The sequence below is a fragment of the Leptonychotes weddellii genome, chromosome 6, assembly GCF_054177405.1.
Source record: "Leptonychotes weddellii isolate Sample4059 chromosome 6, ASM5417740v2, whole genome shotgun sequence".
Taxonomy (NCBI): Eukaryota; Metazoa; Chordata; class Mammalia; order Carnivora; family Phocidae; genus Leptonychotes; species Leptonychotes weddellii.
In genome coordinates, this window is record NC_138374.1 from 55,527,618 (window position 1) to 55,551,523 (window position 23,906).

At 40.2% G+C, this 23,906-nt stretch overlaps 2 long non-coding RNA genes across 7 annotated transcripts in view; one reads left to right on the top strand and one right to left on the bottom strand.

Annotated features, from left to right (window-relative positions):
* LOC145722215 (uncharacterized) overlaps positions 1-23,906 on the bottom strand; it is a 43,213-nt gene that overhangs the window by 16,558 nt on the left and 2,749 nt on the right. Inside the window, exons 1-4 of one of the 5 annotated variants that reach the window (XR_014146321.1) lie at positions 7,693-8,747; positions 7,149-7,287; positions 5,800-5,916; positions 5,413-5,509 (exon numbers count right to left, since the gene is read on the bottom strand). This is a non-coding gene — a long non-coding RNA (uncharacterized LOC145722215). Of the gene's footprint in view, positions 1-5,412; positions 5,510-5,799; positions 5,917-7,088; positions 7,288-7,692; positions 8,748-8,803; positions 8,988-23,906 lie in introns of those variants that run through there. The other 4 variants (XR_014146320.1, XR_014146317.1, XR_014146319.1 and 1 more) reach the window with 4 other exon arrangements.
* Positions 1-23,906, top strand: part of LOC145722216 (uncharacterized) — a 42,702-nt gene that overhangs the window by 8,328 nt on the left and 10,468 nt on the right. Inside the window, exon 3 of one of the 2 annotated variants that reach the window (XR_014146323.1) lies at positions 23,471-23,620. This is a non-coding gene — a long non-coding RNA (uncharacterized LOC145722216). The remainder of the gene's footprint in view (positions 1-23,470; positions 23,621-23,906) is intronic. The other variant, XR_014146322.1, reaches the window with a different exon arrangement.

Consider the following 23,906-nt stretch of genomic DNA (forward strand, 5'->3'; position numbering starts at 1 on the left):
AATTAGCCAAAAAGGGTTTTTATTGCTGTCATTGAAACAACCTTAACTTCCATTGCTTTGACTTTCTCAGTATAGACATCTACTGATGATGAGAGTGTTTGGTCTGCCTAAGGGGAAGACCAAAGTTAATCCATTTCCCTACATAGTGTCTGAGATGCATACACTGCTTTTTCTCCTCTGCTTCCAAACTTGACCCCCTACACAGGCCATGTATTGAATTTCATTCACAATTGACAAAAGCATAAAAAGCCATTTTTATCGTATTTTAAAAAAAATTCTACGTATTCTGAAATGCTCGTGGATTTCATAACAAATGTTCCATTTGGGATTTACTTTCTGTATACAAATTAATGTATCTTTCTAGAAAGATCAATGCATGTGTCCTCTTTAATCTCACCATCTATTGTTGACTTTTTTTCAGATGCAGCTGCCTTTTATAAATATATCTACCAAATGACTGAATTGTTGTTATACCAATTTTTCCTCTTTTACATGCAAAATGTTTTCAATCAAATGTTGGCTAATAGCTAGGCTGTTTGGAAATTAACAATCCTAATACATGGGAACAACAATATAGGCATTTAAAGCTTAATTACTTCTTCAGGCTCACTGTGAGAAAATCAAGGCTTTTTTTTATTAGTCTGATTCTGTATTCCTTGGAGTATTTCATCTTATGCTACAATATTCTCATTTTCTTCTTCTTCTTCAAAAAAGAAAACAACCCTAATACAACAAAACAACGAAGAGGTCACATCTCACAAGGAACAAACATGACATCACATGGGGAAGTGAGTCACCGTGCATCAGACTGGGAACTGAGTCAGGACTAAACTGACTCACATCTTTCTGGGCCAAGAACCAATTCTAGTTATATCATGCTGGAAAATGACTCATTGACTACCTTTATTAGATCCCCTCAACATCAAATCAACTGCAAATTGGAGTAGGTCTTATGAAACTCAGGTGTCTCTGCTTGAGCCATTAGTCTCTGCCGGTGCGCAGAGGATTTGTGTCTATGAACCTCCCTGGCTGTTTGGCCACAAGAACTCAGAAGCCTACTTTTGTCAACAGTGTGTTGCACTTATCTGAGCTGACCACATCGAAACATAAGAGTATGCATAAAAAAAAAAAAAAGAGTATGCATAAACTTTGTAGTCTCTATGCAATAAGCACATTTGTTGATAATCTATCGGTCGACTGAAAATCTGTTATCTTTCGTGTGTTTTTAAAAAAATGTTTGCTGTAGAAAATAATCCGAAAAGGCAACTAACTGTTCAGCACTTTCGTCAATTGAAGGTCAAAGTTCAGCAATAGCTAATAGCACTCTTTTCTTTTTTTTTATTATTTATTTATTTATTTGAGAGAGAATGAGAGAGAGCACATGAGAGGGGGGGAGGGTCAGAGGGAGAAGCAGACTCCCCGCCGAGCAGGGAGCCCGATGCGGGACTCGATCCAGGGACTCCGAGATCACGACCCGAGCCGAAGGCAGTCACCCAACCAACTGAGCCACCCAGGCGCCCTAATAGCACTCTTTTCTGACTTATAGTTACCCCTGCCACTAAACTGAGTAAAACTGATACAGTATTCCAGTTAAAGTAGGAAAGGGAGGGGCACCTGGGTGGTGCAGTCAGTTAAGTGACCAACCTTTGGTTTCTGCTCATGTTGTGACTTTGTGGTCGTGAGATCCAGCCCTATGTCAGGTTCAGCATGGAGTCCGCTTGAGATCTCTCTCCCTCTCTCTCTGCCCCTCCCGCTCAAGCTCTCTCTTTCTCTCTCTCTCAAATAAATAAATAAATCTTTAAAAAAAAAAATTGGAAATGGAGACAGGGAAAATTAGAGCTCCAAAATCATAAGATAATTCCCAAAACATCTTCAATAAATATATTAGGAGGAATTATAAGTATTATTAACACCTGGAAGTCTAAAATGATATTGTTTTTAGAAGAATCCCCTAACTGGCTGATCTGGCCTTAAACATATAGGAATTCCACATACATATCCAGAAGTTTGGACAACACTGCGGCTACTCTCTCATAGGACAGTTGGCCAGGACAGGACATCCGCTTCTCCCTGGAGAGAGGACTTTTAGAGTGCTCTCCAATCATCTCCAGGTCCCAACGGTCCCTACTAGTCTCTTTTGTCACAACCAGATTCATTTCTCATTACTTGCTTGATCCCTGGTAAGCATTTGAGTTTGCAACCCCTGATAAGTAGATTCCAAATTTTTCTTACTACTAAATAATAAAAAGAAATAGAAAATTTTAAAGGAAGTTAAATATTTTAAAAGCATATTCATATTGCAGCTTGGCCAATCTTCTTTTCAATTTTTCAATCAGATTCTTCTTTATTAAACATGTACTGAGGATCTTGTTTGTGCCAAGACAGTGGGCTGGATGCTTGACATTAAAATGTACGCTAATGTCCTTGCCCTCGAATTGCTTGTGATGTAATTGGACAGGTCATAAAAGCATGTCCTTTATTTAAAATTCTACCTTAAAAAGCATTAACATGAGGCTCCAAGACTTTATATAATTTAACCAAAACCGCAGACACTAGAGCTTATCTTTGTCCATTTAGGGGTCTTTACCTTTCAGTTAAAAACATTGCAGTACTTAATATTTGAGTAGCACTATGCTAAGGGATATAGACTCCTGTAGGGAACAGTCTTTATCCATGAGAAATCTATATTCTATTAGGATTGCAACATTAACCAAATAATTCAAATATCTGGCAACAAGTGATGATACGTAGGGCTGAGAAGCCACCTTAGCTCTCAGAGATCACTTTCTGGGCGGGTGTGTGGAGAAGGCCCCATCCCACCTCTGAGGTTTGAGCCGCTCCTCTGCAGACATCATCCTTGATTTAATTATTCTAACCTAAACCAAGGCTGTAAGCCAGCTGAAGAAGAGTTGAGGTTTTCCCCAGAAAGTCTACATAATTCTGACTAGTAACCACAGGGAAAGTTTAAGCAAGGAAGTAGTGGTGAGAGTGGGAGGAAGGAGAAAGAGAAATAGAAAGTCCCAAAGAGAAGCTCGGTCAGCAGGCAGGCTCTGGATAACCTTCAGATTCTGTAGTCCCTGCCCACTTGGATTCATCAACTGCCATGAAGATTTTGCCAGTAATGGGGGTCAAGAGGATTCAGTTACAGTCAGATGGTGACCTTCGTGTGGAAGTTCTGAGCCTATTCACTCCATGATCCATTCTCCTCTCCCTTTCCTTCGCGTCCCTGCTCCGCCACCCCGCTCTGACCTGCACTGCTGGCAAAGGGGAGCTGATCTCCACAGCTTGTTTTTCCTGAGTTTCCAGTGTCGCTGGCTGCCTTCTGCGATGGGCCAACATCGGCATGAGATTGTGGAGGAGATAGGGGGTGGGGAGAAACATGAGGCTGCCACTTCCTCCACCTTGGATGGCCTCTCAGATGACTGAATGGTCTCCTCTAGGGCTTTAGCTCCTGCAGACAGGTCTGCCAAATTTCCAGCCAAAGCTAGGTGACCCTGGTTCCTGTGTCCTTGCCTATATGTAACTCTGCCTCCCTCACCTCTCTCTCTGTTGATAAGCCTATTTTTCCCAGCTTCCTCATCACCTGTGTTACCAGTTCCTATGTTGAATTTCTTTTCTTGTAAATACTTAAAGCGGTTTCAGATTTCCTTGCTAGATCCTGATATATATCTTTGATATTTTAAAATATATATTAAGTATATATGAAAAAATATCTATTTGATACATTAAAATGGTGACTTGCCAAGTAGTCCAGTTACAATATTCAAGAGTAGAGCACAATTACTAAGTCTTTCCTACCCCCATCCCCCACCTCCCAATATGTAGGCATTACATAAATGACTGTTCAAAGAGAAGGTCTATCTCCCTGAGCTTCAGGAAAAACTGGGCCCCTAGCTGAGTAGGAGCAATTGTAACATAAATCCATTGTCCTGAAAGTGTGTAATAAGCAACCAAGTGCCCCACAGTCACCATATCTTTGGTGCATCACCTATGAGAAATGACGAGTATTGTAATAGGCATGCAGCTCAGCCCACAAACTTGGGTGTGCCAAGAGTTCTTGCAATTCTCAGGTTTATTTAAATAAAGGAGATTTAAAGAGGTAGTGAGAGGAGATAAAAGCAGAAATGTTTCTATTTTTTAAAAAAAGAGGAAGGCAGAGATGAAAATCAGAAAGAGAAGGGGTGAAAGGAGCTAGCTTGTGGGGTCTTGTGGTCTGAACAGCAGTGCACTCAATGCCCAACATGGGACAAGGACAGAGAGGGAATGAAACGTGCTAGTTCCTCCTTAGTTAGGTCACCCTCGTGGCGTCACAATTTAGTCAAAATGCCTGCATTTTGGAAAAATAGATATTTTTAGACAAAAATTCAAAACTGCATTTCATAGTAAACAAAGAATGATTTGCAAATTGACTTCCTTTTTACAAATCAAAATATAAAGTTTCTCTTCTTTAATATATAAATATATATGTAGGGGCACCTGGGTGGCTCAGTTGGTTAAGCGGCTGCCTTTGGCTCAGGTCATGATCCCAGGGTCCTGGGACGGAGCCCCGCATCAGGTTCCCTGCTCTGCGGGAAGCCTGCTTCTCCCTCTGCCCTTCCCCCTGCTCGTGCTCTCTCTCTCTCTCAAATAAATATATAAAATCTTCAAAAAATAAAAAATAAACACATATATATAGTAAAGGATGGCTTACATACTAAATTTCTTTTATCTCAGCCTACGATTCATGAGCAATTATACAAATTGTACACACATGGAAAACACGTGCACATATAAAATATCGCCACATATTTAAAAATTATACCCATTAAACAATTATATAATCCTAAGTCACTAAACCAAATCTTTTATGTCCTACCTTCCAAAGCCTGGCCATTATTTTTTAGAATATATACACAAACCACCCCCCACCTTTCTCGAGATACTTTTAAACAAATTCACTTTATTAATAGAAACCAGGCTCAGATTTTTTATATTCTATATTCACCTGCGGGTTTTTTTTCCACTAAAAATGTACTAAAAACGCAGGCACATGCTGCCAATACTAAATTAGAAAAACAGCTGTGCTTTTTACATTGTCCTGCCCTAGAAAAAAGGCACCCAAGACAATCCCAGCAGCTGGTATCCTCTCCATGGTGTGCTCATTACCACAAGTAAATAAAGTCAGTAAATTACTGGCAGAGCACGGGCGGCTATGATGAGTCTAGGAAATCACCCTTTCATCAAACTCTCTGCACACTGTATATTGCCAAGGCAAAAAGCAAATGATGATGATCAATGGAGGATTAATATTTTAGTCAAAGAGGAATGGAGATGAATGCATACTATAAATTATTAACCGGCACTTGTACTCTATCCCCTTGGCACAGCGTGAACTGGGCTTCTAAAGAAACAAGATACATATCTTCTACTTACCTAGCAATATTTTCTTCAACCAATGAATAATATTCCTGAAGATGCACATTTCTGAGACATCCAAGCGGGAAATTTATATCTGAATTTCTCTACCTTTCTGTAACAGAATGTGGGCAAAACATAAATATTTCTTTGTTTATATTTTATAAACATATATGTGTGCTATGTTATGTCTATAAATATTACCGTGCTAGAGCAGAGACGCAATCATTGGGCTGGGAAGCAAGACGGATCTGTTCTAGTTCTCCCTTGGCTGTGACCAGCAGGGACACGTTAAGCCTCTCTGAGCCTCAGGTTTTTTTTAAATTTTATTTATTTATTTGTCAGAGAGAGAGCACAAGCAGGGGGAAGCAGCAGCAGCGGGAGAGGGAGAAGCAAGCTCCTCACTGAGCAAGGAGCCTGATGCGGGACTCGATTCCAGGACCCTGGGATCATGACCTGAGCCGAAGAAAGACACTTAACCGATTGAGCCACCCAGGCGTCCCTGGGCCTCAGTTTTCTGAACTGTAAAAGAAAGGGTTGCATCAGAGATGGACCTTTTCAGCTTTAAAGTTCATCGAAGGGCTTCATAATAAGCAAATAGTAGGAAGAACTAGGAGATAGTTGTAACCAGAGGTATAGCATAAAAATTAAAAACAAATGTAAAAATTGTTCAGTTATTTAAGCCAACAGAATACATACTGGCCAGGAGAAAATGTGTATGTATATAGAAAATCATATGTACATGCAATCATTTGCATGTATAAGTTGCCCTCCCCTTGATTGAGAAAAAAAGTAATTGTCCACCACTAACTGTTCACTGAAATAAAGGAGTTCGATCTCTGCATATCAGTAGCATACCACAAAGGTTGCACAAGAGATTATTAAATACTTAGCGTTCAAAATCTAAGAAATAGTAATACTTGAAATATGGAGCGATCATAGACTTGTAATTTCCTGGATATGCAATCCTAGCAAACAAAAGGCAAGGCAGCATTCACTATGTGCTAAGGTGACCCTGAAATGAATAACTTGGAATGAAATGTGACCCAAAATGAATGGCTTGTTCACCAAGAGCCCACCACGGAAGAGAGGGGAATCACTCGCAATAATAAAAATCAGGCTGTGATGAGGAGACTCATAGGAAGGTGTTCATAAGCTAGAGAGAACACAGAGCCAGGGCAGGAGATCATAGGGAGAGAGGTACTTCTGACTCCTGTAAGATTTGTTTCGCACATTAAGAAGCCTCCAAATGACAGCTGTGACACAGAAATGGACGTCAGAGTTCAGAGAAGTTTAGGGACCATTTAGTTTTATCCTCCCATTCTGTAGATTGGAAAAGTCAAGGTCAGAAAGGGTATGTATTTTGTCTTGTGGTAAGTGTTTGGCAGAGTCAGACTAGAAGCAAATTAAGCCTTCGAACTTCCAGTCAGGCTTGCTTTCCTTCACTGCTTCCCTTCTCTCTGTGTGGGTCCAAAACAAATTCTTCCCTGACTGACTTATGGCAAATGATCCTCCTGGGATGAATAGAATGTACTGTTACCTCTCCCTCCCTGAGAAGTTCCTCCCAAGCCATAAAGTTTTCCCAAGCTGACTAATGCTTTGCTTGGTCAGAATTGTTTTTAAGCCATCATTCTAAATATCATCTCCCAGCTGAGTGATCTGGGAACCAAGCTGTTCGTCCCCACTGACTTTACCATGTTAGTCCCAGAGTGGGAGAGCCAGCACGGCCTGTGTGATGTAGGTCAGTGACTCACAGACAAAGGATCACACGAGGGAACAGAAGCTCTCTGAAGGACTCAGGGTCTGATGTTCGATGGGCTATAAATGTCTCTGTGTCTCAGTTCCCTTATCTGTTTGTTACACAGGGACAAATATTCATTTACGTTTCCAACACTGTGGAGATAAAAAAACAATCATTAATATTTTTTAAAACTCTGACTTCAGAAATACAGATTTGACTCTTCAAGTAGGAAGCACATCTTAAAAATAATCTAGTTTATTTCCTCATTTCACAAGAGAAAAAAAAAGGATCAGAAAAAACTTCTCTTTGTTCGATATGAACCAGCTAGATGGTTCTAGAGTTAAGGCTGTAAGCTGGGCCTTTCCACACGCATTGCTCACCCTCTTTAAAAGGCTTCATAAATGGGACAATATAGAACATGGAAAATCATATATTCATACTGAGTCGTGGTAGACACAAGATGGCAGTCTCCTACACTAGCAAAACAGAGGTTCCCCTCCCCCCCCAACGCACACCAAATTAATTGGGTTTCTCGTAAATTATGTGGTAGTTCTTACCATATAATTCCAGATACGGAGACGGGTTGGGAGTCATCTCCTCCAGCCTAACAATTTGAGATGATCAAGCTGGGTCACAATGAAGGAGGAAGCCAGAGGAGGAGGGAGGGGCTGACTGTGCTAAAACAGTGCTTCAGAAGACCTCAGGGCCACATATTACAGAGGGGGCTGCATCCCTCCCTCTCCCAGCTCTCCTGCAACTCGGGGAGGTAGTTGCCCTCTCTCTCACCCACTTCCACCCATATCACTCAAACTCCAGATTACTTTCTGGCGATTTAATTCAGGCTCCTAATCATGTGACAAGACCTGGATGAAAATGACACGTGTGGAGAAAGAGACCCAAAGCTTCCAGGCTCTAACTCTCCACAGGGAGCGGTCATTACTTGGCACTTGCCCATGGGGACTGCTGTGCTCTAAAGCGTTCAACTGGATTCTTCTTGGGAGTAATAAAGTCTACTCTACTAGTCCCCACTATGCTCTGCAGAAAAATGGCTGAAAACAACAGAACTGGAATGGATTCTAGAGGAAACCTCACCCAGAGCTCTGTATTAGGGTGGAGGGGGGGAGGAGGTTTTAGTACAGGGGGAAGATGGGAAGAGGGCAGGCCGGTGGCTAGCTATTGGCCGAGTTCCTGCGAGGACGAGGCTAGTCCGGGGTGGGAACTTCAACTACTTGCCCGTGCTAGCTTGGACTCAGTGGCCAGAAATGCCTCTCGGACCACTCTTCCCTGGACAAAACAATAGCAGCATTTCAAAATAAGAAAAGAAGGATTCTTCTCAAAGACAGGAGTCATTCCACAGACTTGAAATCAGACCACACTGAAGCCCTGTCTGCAAAAATAATGGTTTTTCCTGACATTTTAAACAGCACAATTTAACGGCTCAATGTTGCATTTGACATTTAAAAAGTCATCCATCTCCAAGAAGCTTATTGGCAGATCTTCTCAGTTCCCAGAATTAGCAAATGTAGTATGCATGTGAACTCATTCTACAAGAGCCCAAAAGACTGTTTGAAAAGGAAGCCCAGAACACTGAGAACTAGCTGTTACCTACAGAGCTCGATCTGCCCCTTGCCCCCAGCCCTGCCAGCCCACCTTCTGTACACCACTCACCCTTCTGCTCATCAGTCTCCCCATGACGATAAGGAAGAAAAATCATAGGCTCAGCCTCGTACACTCTTGCAGTTAGGAAGGTGGCTGTACAAGAGGGGCACCTGGGTGACTCAGTCGGTTAAGCATCTGACTTGGTTTCAGCTCAGGTCACGATCTCAGGGTCATGAGATCGAGGCCTGAGTGGGGCTCTTCGCTGAGCTGAGCGTGGAGCCTACTTAGGATTCTTTCTCTCCTCTCCCTCTGCCCCTCCCCCCCACTCACGTGCTTTCTCTCTCTCTCACAAAAAAATAAAAACAAAAATTTTTTAAAAGATGGCTGTGCTAGATACAGTGGAAGAATTCAATTGCTCAGTGCACGCAGTGGGAAAACAGGTATTCAAGAGCAGGACTGCCTCATATGGAATTGTGCCTACTCCGCAGATTATAAGCTACGTAAACTTGGGCACATTTCTTAACCTCTCTGTGACTTGGTTTTCTCATTTCTGAAATGGGGACAGTAACAGTACCTATCTCCTTGGGTTGTTAAGATGGTTAAGTGGGTTGGTATTTGTAAAATCCTTAGAACGAGCTGGCAGAAAGGGGCTATATAATTGTTTGTTAGAAAACAATAAATAACATGTATATATTAACTCATTCAGATAATTCGTGTACTGATTCTCACTGAGGGGACACAAACCTAAGCCAGTTGATGGGGTTTTGGGATTTAGGTGAGGTTCAATGGGGTGGAGTCCGGAGCCAACAACTAAGAAAGGATTCTTGAGACGTCTTTGGTGCAAAATGGTGATTTTATTAAAGCACGGGGACAGGACCTGTGGACAGAAAGAAAGAGCTGCTGCCCTGGGGTTGTGAGCGGTGGCTGATTATATACTTCGGGGTTGGGGGAGCTAAGGAAAAAGGGAGGTTTCAGAAAGAACTTTCATATGCTAAAGAAGACTCACAGGATACCCACGGCCTTGCCATTGTCAAGTTAAGGTTGTTTACCGCTCTAGTAAGGCATTAACATTAAGATAGTTGGGAACTTCCTGGAGGAACATAACACTCTGCCCACTTCAAGTATCTGTTGATGGGCTGCAGGTTATAAAGACATTTAATTGTATCTACATTTCCTTCTGGAAGCTAGGCTATTGATGATAGAATGCTTTGTTCTTGTAGATTGCTAAGATACTTGTAAACTGAGGGAAACTCTATAAGTTAGTTTTTCCTTTAGGGCAGCCAGAAGTGCCTGAGGAATGTAACATATATCCCATGGCAGGGGGTTGGGGGGGTGGGGGGATGTCAGGTTCTGCTTTGTCCTCAGCTTGTCTTCTGTTCCCTCATCACAATCAATGTATCACATTTCTCCTGGTCTCTGATTTCTATGGACATGCCACATAGTGCCCATCAGAGCCAATAGGATGATAGGAGTCTATTCTGGAGCTCCTGGCTCTTTCCTATTGAACTTGAGAGGATAGAATCTGAGAGGATACTGAGTCTGGAGCTGTTGCCACCATCTTTCACATATGGAAGAGGGATCTGTCAGAGAACAACAGAGGAAATGGGTTCTGTTGACACTATTTGTGCTGCCGGATTGTGGGATGCTTTAAGCCAAACTTCCCCCTAGATACTTTATTACATGAGCCAACAATTTTTCCTCTTTTTCTTAAATTAGTTTAGGCTAGGTTTTTGGATTTTTGGGGTTTTTTTTTTTTTTTTTTAATCACTTGCAACTGAGATACACCCAGCTGATAAAATTTACAATATATTTTAGGGCCCATAGTAGGTATCATGGCCAAGAAATTATAGCTTCACCAGCATTTAAAATGTCAAGTTCTGACTTTGTAGTTTTTGTCAGGTCATTTAACTTTTCCTGGTCTCAGTTTCCTTATCTGAAAAATCCAGAAATTGAGCTAAATTTTTTTATGGATCCTTCTAACTCAAAAATTTTATGACCATGACTTAAAATAAGGTCTTCTTGGCAGCCTTCAAGATTGCTCTTAAATTCATTCTTTCCATTCACTACAAAGCCAAGAAGAATAATCCCAAAAGAATGGTTTGTTTGGTTTTGGGTTGTTCGCATTTTAAGGTGGAAAGTGGAAGGAAGTGGAGAGTCAATCTAGTGATGACTTACATGAGTTTTCAACAGTTTTGTCTTGTTTCATACATCCTAATTGGAATTACGCACCTACACTCATGTAGGGAAGACACAGGTTAGGTTAAAAAAAAAAAAAAAAAAAACCTTTAAGAAAATCTCGTGGGTCCAGAAGCTCACAGAGAGTTATGGCCGTTCTCTGAGAGAGATTGATGTAACCATCACCTTCCATGATATCCATTCCTTTTCCCAGAGGCCAGCACATTCTTTGCTGTCCCAGAATGACTGCGGGATATAGAAGCTTATGTATAAATGAGAGGAAAGGGTAAGGAACTGTGATACTCAATGCAGAGTATATTTTATCGAATAAAAGGGAGTATGATAAACCCTGCTAACTAGAGAACAGTTAGCAATTGAACTCAATTACTCAGAACATAATTGGTGTTTGGACGAGGGGGAAAAAGGGCCATTTTTGAGCAAGTTAGGTAGATGTCTCCTCATCCAAGAACTAAAGATCATATGCATGATTCATAAGAAAGATCTTTAAACTATCCAACTTAATTTTAGACAAAATTCTAATAAGTTGATATCGTCATTTCCCAGGCCACCACAGATTAGCAACATTTGCTTAATAAGAAAGTGAGAATAGGTACTAGAAATGGACTCAACTGGCAACCAACAGAAAGAGAGGAAGCAGAGAAACGATAAAATGCCAACATGACTTAAAATAAGAACCACAGCAGTCCGAGGTCATTTACTTCCTACTATGTGACAAATACTATTTTAAGTGCTCTGCAAATATTACCTCACTTAAGTTTTATAATAACCCTCTAAAGTACGAAGAAGTTGAACAACTCGCCCAAGGCCATACAATCCATTATCGGCAGAATCAGGATTCAATCCAGGCAGCCTAGCCCTCGGGGCCCATTCACTCAACCACCACACCACAGTGTTGCACCTGCCACGTTGTACAGCAAGCTTCCTAACTACTCTTCACTATTCATGATGACTGCTGGCAACAAATATAGAGGAGACAATCCACACATCCTGGGCAATAAAGCCAAGAAGTGAAAAATTCAGTGTAAAATATTTTTCTTCCGAAGTCATATACTACTATTACTAATATCATAGCATTGTAATAATAGTATTTTGCCTTTCAAAATAAAAACTTGAGGTAAAATATTAAACCTATCATGTATAGTAATATTATTTAAATACTTAGCTTCGGACTATGGGAATGGAGAATATGATAAAGAATAAGAAATTTTGATCCCTGGTTATCTCTTTCTTTGTGGAACAAATAACTTCTCAGAGTTCTCTGGAACGCTTTTGTTCATATTATTATATATATACCACCTCTTTTACCCTGGTATTAAATATCACTCTTAAGCCACTAATTGTAGAGTTGGCTTTATTCAAAGTCTTAGGGTAGCTCTGTGTGTGTGTGTGTGTGTGTGTGTGCCAGAGAGAGGGGGGTGGAGGGAAAGGGAGAGAGTTTACATTGTGTGTGGCCAAAGCAAGAACTATTTACTTCTTTAAAAGAAATATCAATAATGTTCATGCCAAGACAGCAGCCAAAGGAAGAGGAAGCCCAGAACTGGCCATAGAAGCAAGCCAGAGAAAGTAGAGCCAAAAATAATCTGGCTGAAAGAAGAAAAAATGACAGAAACAATGAAGTTGGTGAGTGTCCAATGCTGAGAATATTTAACCTTTCATTATTATCACATGTGGATGTGCTGTAAGTTTTTTTCAAGACCCAAATTTGACCCACATTCACACATGTGAATTGAGGACCTGAATCTAATATATAAATTCTGGCTGTTTCCTTTCCTAATTTTATCAGTAATTTTGAATTTACATGAGAAGGTTTATACTGCCTATGTTCGTTAGTTGAAATTTATGTTTCATATTGTTCTCAGTCAATATTTTTGGTGTTGATTCTTCAAGCCCCTGGTCTTCCTTGAGCAAGTGACTATTACTGAATTGTGTGTGTGCTCAGGATCGAGTTTATTCTGTAGCACCCTAGAATCACTGGTCCGTGCAAGGCTCTTCTCTCTACCATCACACCCTTTCCTTCTTCATCACCATGCCCAATATCAGCCTGGACTGGGAAACCTGATATATTTAACGTTAAGTATCCACTTATCTTTGTAATATCCACTTATAATCCACTTTATAAATATCCATTCACCTTTGTGGGGCACCTGGGTGGCTCAGTCGTTAAGCATCTGCCTTCGGCTCGGGTCACAATCTCAGGGTGCTGGGATCGAGCCCCGCGTCAGGCTCCCTGCTCGGCGGGAAGCCTGCTTCTCCCTCCCCCACTCCCCCTGCTTGTGTTCCCGCTCTCGCTGTGTCTCTCTCTGTCAAATAAATAAATAAATAAATCTTTAAAAAAAAATTAAATTAAAAAAATAAATAAATATCCACTTACCTTTGTAAAACACATACTGTTTTTTGTGTTAAAAATAAATGTTTATAATTTATGTAACTGGTATTATTCTGTAGAAGTGATTGCTCCTATATATTATTTTTACTATATACTATATTTTTAAGATCGATTCACACCACAGTATGTACATCTAGTTTAGTGTTTGTAATAGTTGATTGATAGCCCATGGTAATCATGCTATCCAAATTACTTATCCATTCTCCGTGTACATGGTTCCCTAGGTAACTTCCACAACCAACCCACTATGAATAATGCTAGCATCAACATTTTCATAGAGCAGTCTTCTGTAAAAACATTTTTTAAATCATAGACTGTTTCGGAGTTCTAATAATTTTACTTCATCACCAAGGAATGCAGCTGAAGGAGGTACATTGAAAGAGGTTAAGAATTTTGCACCCAAAAGAAAGAACTCATCAGGTTGCAGAAATGTAGTTAGTAGCAAGGACAGTAGCGAGACTAGTTCTCCCAACTCTCAGACTGCACCCTCTGGCATACTTAACCTATGTACAAGGTGTATAAGATACAACTTTTTAAAAATTAAATATTTTTCATCACCCAAGTATTGAAAATGGGTATTGAAGTGGCTTGTTCAGATAAATTCGATATGCTATATCCTCCAAGTCATAAGTTCTGAATATGTGACTATATTCCCCTAACTGATAAAAAGGATAAAATCACAAGCCACAAGGAGCTACATCAGCATTGCTGCACACTGGTCCGTGGCAGGCTGCAGTTATGTAATGTATTTAAAACTAAAATGTTGGGAAATAACCCAAATTCTACCTCCGACCAGCTGTGTGGTTTGTTATTTTTGTGAAGAAAGCTTCCAAAGGGATGTGAGTCCGGTATCTTTGGGGGAAATATTCTGTGCTTCTGAACTCCACTGCCGGGGAATGGGCTCATTTATCATTTTGCATCTTCTGCACTAGGCCCTCTACAGAGCACTTGAACACAGTCATTTTGGAATCACTGGTGGGAGGCTGGAGTGATAGAATACAAATAGCTCTATCTCCTTGGACAGCTTGCTCTACTTCTATGAGCTTCTGTTTCCTCATCTAAAAACAAGGGAGAGTCTGGCATATAACAGACAATGAATAAAAGGTATCATTTTTCCTTATCCTTATTTTTTAGCTAAAGCCTGTGTGTTCCACTACACTTTATGACAAATGTGCTTTTGTTCTGTTATAATGACATAAAAATGAAATATACATGCCTTTATTCTCTATATTATACTGTGTCCTACGATTAGTGAAATAGTATGCATGATGTGTGCAGATGCAGATTTACCCCAAAGCTGATGAAGCCACCAATGCTGGTTGCTGCTGGGGCTCATGGAGTCTTCGTGGTGAGGAAGGGAAGGCAGACTGTGCTTGGAGACATCACTATATGTGTTTCTGCTAAGTCGCCTAAAGAAATCTCCCAAGAAAGGGACTAGAATCTCGAAATCTTCAGTAATTTGTTTGATAGATTTTCTATTCTAAATAAATATTCTCTTTTATACTCAATTTTATATTTGTAATTTTGTGTCCTTTAAAAAAGCCCCCCCCAAATTAAATGCCTTTAGACTCCACAAAATCTGGATTTGCCCTTGAATGTATGAACAACACTGTAATTAAACAATTTGAGAAATGCATATAGATAAATCTCAATTCACCAGAAGAGTTTTCTGGAGCAGAAGAGGTCCCCTAAGTTGAATCTTTGGGCAAGTCACTCTTTTTTTGTCTGAACCTTACCTTTCTTACCTTAAAACATGCACATTTGACTGGCTCCCTAAGATCCCTTCCAACTCAGATAATCCTGATTTGATACCTGTCTTACCATACTTCCAATATTATTTTCCAATATATCATATTTTAAAGGAAGTCCATAGTGAATACTAATGTTAAAAATTGTTGGGGCACCTGGGTGGCTCAGTCATTCAGCGTCTGCCTTCGGCTCAGGTCATGATCCCAGGGTCCTGGGATCGAGCCCCACATCGGGCTCCCTGCTTGGCAGGAAGCCTGCTTCTCGCTCTCCCATTCCCCCTGCTTGTGTTCCCTCTCTCACTGTGCCTCTCTCTGTCAAATAAATAAATAAAAATTTAAAAAAAAAATTGTAAGTCTTCAGTACCAAGAATAATTACATCCTCCCTCCAACAAGTATTTATTTTGTTAATGTAAATGAACGAATATAGATCTTAAAATAAAGCACACTCATTACAGCATGTCACTCTAGAACTAACTTGCTTTATAAGGGCAGGAACATTTCTTCTGGTGGTTCTAGTTCAAAATAACCGAGATAAAACTACACGCTGATTTTCATTTATATCATTACTCAAAATAATCCATTCTGAAAGAGGAAGAGGTATTTTTACAGTCCCAATGAAACCAACTAAGCTTGTAAACCAAGTTGCTTTAGAAAAAAATTAAATAGATGAGCCATTTATGAGAAATCAATGGTAGTTGTTCTCTTCTGAGCTTAGGTAGTTGACAAGATCTGAGAAGATTTTAAAAGAAAGAAAAAAAAAAGATAATCTAGTTTAGTCTTCAGACACAAGAACCAAAGCTTGGAGCTTGGAGTCATTCTTTCCCGGTGGTGAATTCCACAACATATTGCTCTTTATTGGGCACAGGGGATTGGTTCTTGGAAATCTAGAAAAACAGGTCTGATGGAGTCAGAAGGATGGGAAGGAACCTCATGGAGCCAGTCGAATTTACATGTTTTAAGATGGAAAGGCTGAGGCCCAGACAGAAGTGTGACCTGCCCCAAATCAAATGCCCAGATAAGGCAACACTGAGGCCAGACCCTTGTGACCGCAAGTCTGGTGCAGTTTCTTCCTCACCACCCTGGGTTTGCAGAATCAGCTGAATGCTTTCATACTTCAGTGCCCAGCGGGGAGCTTATGGTACAAAACATGGAGCAATTTTTGCTCTTAATATTAAATCTTATAGTAAATTTACAGTAATTAAGATAATGGGTGTTGGGGACGCCTGGGTGGCTCAGTTGGTTAAGCGGCTGCCTTCGGCCCAGGTCATGATGCCAGGGTCCTGGGATCGAGTCCCACATCGGGCTCCTTGCTCGGCGGGGAGCCTGCTTCTCCCTCTCTCTCCCTCTGCTTGTGCTCTGTCAAATAAATAAAATCTTTAAAAAAAAAAAAAAAGATAATGGGTGTTGGTGGAAAGCTAAGTAGAGAGACTTGTGGAACACAGTGGGGTACCTCAAAATTAGGTTCACACACATATGGAATCTTGATGTACGAAAACGGTGGATTTGTAGATTAGAGAGTAACAATGGCCAGTCAATCAAGAGTGCTTGAACAAATGGTTATCCATATGGTAAAAAAAACAAAAACAAAACCTAGATCACTACTTCAAACTATACACACCACTCACATACACACACATTCCAGGTCCATGAAATGTAAAAAAATAAAACTTTAAAATGTTTATTTTTTTATTTTTTTTTAAAGATTTTATTTATTTATTTGACACAGAGAGAGAGATAGCTAGAGAGGGAACACAAGCAGTGGGAGTGGGAGAGGGAGAAGCAGGCCTCCCACGGAGCAGGGAGCCCGATGCGGGGCTTGATCCCAGGACCCTGAGATCATGAACTGAGCTGAAGGCAGACGCCCAATGACTGAGCCACCCAGGCGCCCCAAAACTTTAAAATGTTTAGAAGAAAAATAAGAGAATGTGTTTATGTTATTGAGATAGGGAAGGATTTCTTTTTTTTTTTTAAACATTTTATTTATTTTTGACAGAGAGGGAGAGTGTACAAGCAGGGGAAGCAGCAGGCAGAGGGAGAAGGAGAAGCACGCTCCCTGCTCAGCAGGGAGCCCGACGTGGGGCTCGATCCCAGGACCGTGGGATCATGACCCAAGCCGAAGGCAGACGCTTAAGTGTCTGAGCCACCCAGGTGCCCCGGGAAAGATTTCTTAAATCACAAAACACAAACCGTAAAGGAAAATATTCAATGATTCAACCACATTCTAAAAATGCATCAAGGTATATAATATATTTATATGTATATTTATATGGTATATTTATTTGTAAAAATTTATTGAACTGTATCTTTATATATGTGTCTCTTATACTTTAATGTTTTTTAAAGATTTTATTTATTTATTTGTCAGAGAGAGAGGCAGAGAGAGACAGAGAGCAAGCACAAGCAGGAGGAACGGCAGGCAGAAGGAGAAGTAGGCTCCCCGCATAGCAGGGAGCCAGATGCAGGACTTGAACCCAGGACCCTGGGATCATGACCTGAGCCACTCAGGCATCCCTACACTTTAATTTTTTTTTTTTAAGATTTTATTTATTTATTTATTTGGCAGAGAGAGACACAGTGAGAGAGGGAACACAAGCAGGGGGAGTGGGAGAGGGAGAAGCAGGCTTCCCACCGAGCAGGGAGCCTGATGAGGGGCTCGATCCCAGGACCCTGGGATCATGACGTGGGCTGAAGGCAGACACTTAACCGACTAAGCCACCCAGGCGCCCCCATTACACTTTAATTTTTTTAAGTTTACCAAAAACAAGACACTATAATAAAAGTGAAGAGGTAGGCCACACTCTGGGTAAAGATATTTAGAATACCTATAATGGGGCGCCTGAGTGGCTCAGTCAGTTAAACGTCTGCCTTCGGCTCGGGTCATGATCCCAGGGTCCTGGGATGGAGCCCAACATCGGGCTCCCTGCTCAGCAGGGAATCTGCTTCTCCCTCTCCCTCTGCCTGCCGCTCTGCCTACTTGTGCTCTCTCTCTCTCTGTCAAATAAATAAATAAAGTCTTTAAAAAATAATAATAATACCTATAATCAACAAAGGATTATTATCCAGAATATATAAATTACTTCCTCAAATCCAGGGAAAAAGATGAGTATTTAAATAGAAAAATGTGCAAAAGGTGTGAAAAGGCAAGTCATAGAATAGGAATCCCAAATGGCCAATGAACTTGAAAAGATGTTTAACCTCACTGGTCACCTAAAAATGAAAACCATAATGAGAAAACATTTTATATACATTTAATTAGCAAACTTCAAAAAGTCTGCTAAGACCAAGTATTGGTGAGAATATAAAGCACCAGAAACTTGTATATATTGCTGGTGGGAGCAAAACTTGGTAAAAAATTACTTAGGAAGTTTTGGAAATATCCATTAAGTTACACACAAATGCCATAATCCAGCAATTCCTCTCTAAGCAAATACCAAAGAGAAACCCTTTTACACGTTCACTGGAAGACATGCACAAAAATATTCATACAAGCATTGTTTGTAATGACACCCAATAGTAAACAACCTGAAAGTCCAAACAACAAAAGAACAGATTAATAAATTATAGTATAGTCAAGCAATAGAATATAAGCTATGAAAATAAATGAATTAGAGCCAAATGTATCAACATAGATAAATTTCATTAAAATGACATATTAAATGGATAAGAGGAATTTATAGAAGGATGTTTACTGTATGATTCTGGGTCTTAGTCTGGCTTTATTTTCACTGAGAGTTTACTAAAACTCTTTGGGGAGACAGCAAGCTAGGCCAGGAGTGAGTCTTAAGAAACACTGGGCTCGGGGCACCTGGGTGGCTCAGTCGGTTAAGCGACTGCCTTCGGCTCAGGTCATGATTCTGGAGTCCAGGGATCGAGTCCCGCATCGGGCTCCCTGCTCAGCGGGGAGTCTGCTTCTCCCTCTGACCCTCCTCCCTCTCGTGCTCTCTGTCTCTCATTCTCTCTCGCAAATAAATAAATAAAATCTTTAAAAAAAAAAAAGAAACACTGGGCTCACACAATGGGGACATTTGGCAGGGCATAGTATGGGCCAGGTACTGGACATCAGGCAGGAATATGGTCTGTATTTGCTGCTTCTGATGTCACCTTGGTTAACCTTTAGCTCTCAGGAGCAGGTCCAAGCAGAACGTGTATATAGGGGAACAAGTGTCCTCACGTGACCCATACAGGAAGAGAAGAAATGGAACTTTATCTGCACTTGATCCAAGAAAGCATAGTACAGATAAGCATAGGGCCAGACTCACCCAGCCATTTTTAGGTCGAAAAGATATTGACATATATGCCTCTGAGTCAACATTGTTCCAATCTGGACTTTAAGCATGATGTACAGTTGTCACTTGGGGAACTCCCTTCACCATCATCCTGGGGAGTCCCTTCATCTTTTCCCTGAGCTGTGCACCTGGTTTTTGTATCCTATGTCTTCCTCTTTCTTCATTTGTTTATTTATTTTGGTGGGACATATCACCCCACAACTTTCTAAGACATTATTTTTGGGAGAGAAACGTTCTGAGTCTGAAAATGTCTTGCCTTGACACTTCATTAATAGTTTGGCTGGATATAAAATTCTAGTTTAGAAATCATTTCCTTCTGAATTCTGAAGGCCTTTTCCCACAGTCTTCTAGCTTCCAGTAGTGTTGTTCCTTAGTATGAATCTCTTTTAATCCACCATGCTGAGAACTCTTTGGGCCCTCTCAATTTGGAAGGCCCATGCCTTTTGATTCTGGGAAGCATTCTTGTTGATTCTCTCTTCTCCATTTCCTCTCCTACTGCTTTTTTTTTTAATTCAGATTTTGGGAGCTCTATCCCTGGTTCTTTACTTGTCTCATGTTCTCTGTTGGGGTGGCAATGGGGGGCCTTGGGATCTGAATGCTTCTTACCAATCAGTCTTCTTTAGCTAATCCCTGCTTCCCCTTTCTCAACCCCTCTCCCATCCCTCCCACCCCTACCCCGAACCCCAGCCCTGGTGCCACCAATGTTGAGGTTTTTCAGGACTGTGTGGTATAAAGCTAATTGGTTCTCATCTTTTCCCAATATCAGTTTAGGATTTGGCTTTCTCAGGTTTACTGTCAATTCCCACTCATGCATCTATTTTTAAGCTTCTCAAATGCTGTTGCTATGGATTCCCCTTGGCTGTGAAACAAAATACAAACTAAGCCTAGTCATAAAAAGAAGAGACCAACTAGGAAGTGTCTATTACGTGTGATTTGTAGGTAGGTTCTCACTGTTCAGTTTGTGGAGACAGTCATACTCTCTTTGTCATTGTAAGTTTATGCCATCAACTAAAAATTCACGAGGGATTGAAATGATATCGAAGCCACCATCTTTACCCAGCAGTTTATATAATGATGTGATTACCATTTAATTCCTTATATCTTTTATTTATCTTAAGTATCACATAATTAATGAATGAAAAAACAGATACTACACTAAAGTCATTAAGTTTAAAGAAAGGTACCTCTCTGTACATAGATATCTTGAAAATTCCATCTATGTTTGGACAGGGAGAATTACAGAGCTTAAGACCATCAAGTCCAAACCTCTCCCCCTTATTTTCAAGAAGAGCAAACAATGCAGAGAGTTACTGTGATTTGTTCATGAACATTAGCAGCAGAACTAAAATTATTAGTAAAATCTACTCAAAGTTCTTTTGCTAAGTATCCAGAGACCTCAGTCTAGTGTTTTTTCACAGTAAACTAAATTGCTTCCCCCAAAATTTAGTTATACTGTTTAGTGTTTTTTCTACTGAAAACATTGAAATGATTCAAACTTCTTATAGGTTCTACCCATCACATCATAATCAGGAAGAACTAAACTTATATACATTGCTTGAAATAGTCAACCAACTGGATATTTTTATGTGAAAAATCTATTCTTAAATGAGGGATAAAATGGAACAAACTTAATCAGTTTCTCATGGTGATTAATCTGGACTAGCTCAGGCCTTCTCCTTCACATTATCACTTAACTATCTCAGTTTGCCAAGCCCTGGGTGTTTCACTTGGTTTGGGACACTAGATGTTAAGTCACACATTTTCATGATTCCTACAGATGTCTTTAATTTTATATTCAGACTTACATTTGCATTCTCATGGGTGGTGTGTTGCAACACCCCTCTGCCTTTCCACATCGCCTTGGGAACACAGCCATCGTGGGGATTCAGGAAGCACACACCCCAAAAAGGATTTAATTGTTGAAGTTCATTCCATTTAAACAAAGTTGGTTCCCTGGCTTTTCTCCTTTGCCAACTAATGTGAACGATGGCTTATAAGGTAATTATGCATTCATTTTAAGACTTCAAGTATTGAGGACTTGGATTTTTCAAAGCAAAGAAAATAATCAGATAGTTTTCATACCCCAGAGTTTTAAAATTCTGCCAAATAACTCCATAAAAATGTCTAATACACACACACACACATACACACACACACTGAGCTACTGGGAAAATATTCTAAATAAATGAATCTTCCAGAATGTTTTCACTTATTATCCTTTTTTTTCCACAGAAAAATTTAAAAATACACTTACTTTCACTTCAAGAATCTGAACAGAATTTGTAAATGCCTGAACAAAAAGCAGAGAAGACAGAGGAAGACTGCACTCCTCAGACACATTTTTAAATTTAACAGCACAACCCTATCCTCAAATACACCCCATTCTCTATTGATTGTGTTAATGGATCTTAAGTATTGGATAGTTTGAGGTTAAGTGTAATGCTAGAACCTGAAACCAGAATGCAAGATGATTCACAGATCCTTGATTTGTGATTTTAAATGTGGGCATGAGGTAACATTTGGTGGGGCTTTATCTTTACCTGGGCCTGATGTGGGCCCGAACCACCTGCTGTGGTGAGCCAGGGGAATGGCTGGAGAGCAGCTGCCTGCCATTAAATTCATCTGCTTCTCAAAACCATGAGGGCAAAGAGAACGCTGCAAAACTCAGCCTTGTGGTTTCTGTTAGTTCAGTCTCTCCGTTTCAGCCCACTGTCCCTAGTCTCTGTCCTTTTCCTGGGAATGAACAATAATCCTTTCATGAGAGTCTTACGTACATTATGAAAGAAAACAAAAACCAGGGAAAAAACAAATTTGTATCTCCACAGACTGTGTTCTCCCTTCTCCGGATCTCCATGTTCCTGTGAGGGGTGATATCAGAAAGAATAACTAATAGTTATGAAGCATTTCCTGTATCCTAGGCTCTTTACATAAACTGTCTTATTTAATCTCGGCACACATTACAAAATGGAGACCATTGTTATTCCTATTTTATATATAAGAAAATTAATGCTTCGAGAAATTAAGTAACTTTCCCAAGGTGACTCAGCCAGCAGCTGGTGAGCAAGGTTCAAATCCTGACAGCCTGAATCTAGAGACATAATGCTTAACCAATGCCTGACTGAAAAAAAATCACCTCATAGCAGTTGCTAGAACAGCTTCCCCAATATTAGTACCCTACTTTTCACTAAGCTATAAAAATTTTCCCTATCTCACTGCTGGGCACCATGTTAAGACTAATTTGGATCCTCCATGAAAGAATTATCTTGTGAAAAATAACTTTAGTGCTAAATCATAATAAAGAGATGAGTCTGTTTCTTTCTAAATCAACTTGAAGTATAATTTTTATACAATATGTACCACTTTCTGTGTATAGGCTGATGATTTTTTTTTTTTTAAGATTTTATTTATTTATTTGAGAGAGAATGAGAGACAGAGAGCAGGAGAGGGAGGAGGGTCAGAGGGAGAAGCAGACTCCCTGCTGAGCAGGGAGCCCGATGTGGGACTCGATCCCGGGACTCCAGGATCATGACCCGAGCCGAAGGCAGTCGCTTAACCAACTGAGCCACCCAGGCGCCCCTAGGCTGATGATTTTTGACAAACGTATGTAACCACGTACCCTCACCCAAGTCAAAATATACAATATTTCCATCATCTCAGGAAATTCCCTTGTGCTCTTTTGCAGTCAATTCCCCCAAACCCCCCATAGCCATTCCCAAGAAACCACTGATCTGTTTTTACCATTATAGATTGATTTTGACTGCATTTGTTTCTGCAGAGAAATGGAATCATATAGTATGTACTCTTCTGTGTCTAACTTTGTTAGTTTTTGAGATCCATCCATTTTTTTGCATGTTTCAATAGTTAATTACTTTTTATTGTTGAATAGTATTCCATTGAATGAAGATATACCAAAATTTTTCATCCGTTTACCTGTTGATTAACATTTAGGGTTTATAGTTTGGGCTGTTATGAATAAAGCTGGTAGGAACATTCATGTGTAAGTCTTGGAGTGGAATTTTTTTGGTCATTACAATAAATATGTGAGTGCCCCAATTGCTCCACATCCTTACGAATACTTGGCATTATCAGTCTTTTTATTTTTGATTATTTTTTTTTAAGTAGGCTTCCGGCCCAGTGTGGAGCCCAATGCAGGGCTTGAACTCACGACCCTGAGATCAAGACCTGAGATGAGATCAAGAACTCACGACCCTGAGATCAAGACCTGAGATGAGATCAAGAAATATACCTTTAACCGACTGAGCCACCCAGGTGCCTCTGTCTTTTTAATTTTAGCCATTTTAGCATTTGAAAAGTGAGACCTTGTTATTTAAATTTACATTTTTCTGATGAATAATAATAATAATAATGTTGAGCGTCTTTTCTCATGCCGATTAGTCAAACTATGTTTTTCTTTTCAGTGTATACTGCAAACGTAGCAAACACTGGTAATATTTTCTTTACAAATTAAAGAAAACCAAAGGAATGTTACCCTTGTACTTTGTATCTCTCTCTGGGAGAGGTTGCCCTGATCTCTCCAGTTATAATCTGCTTTATA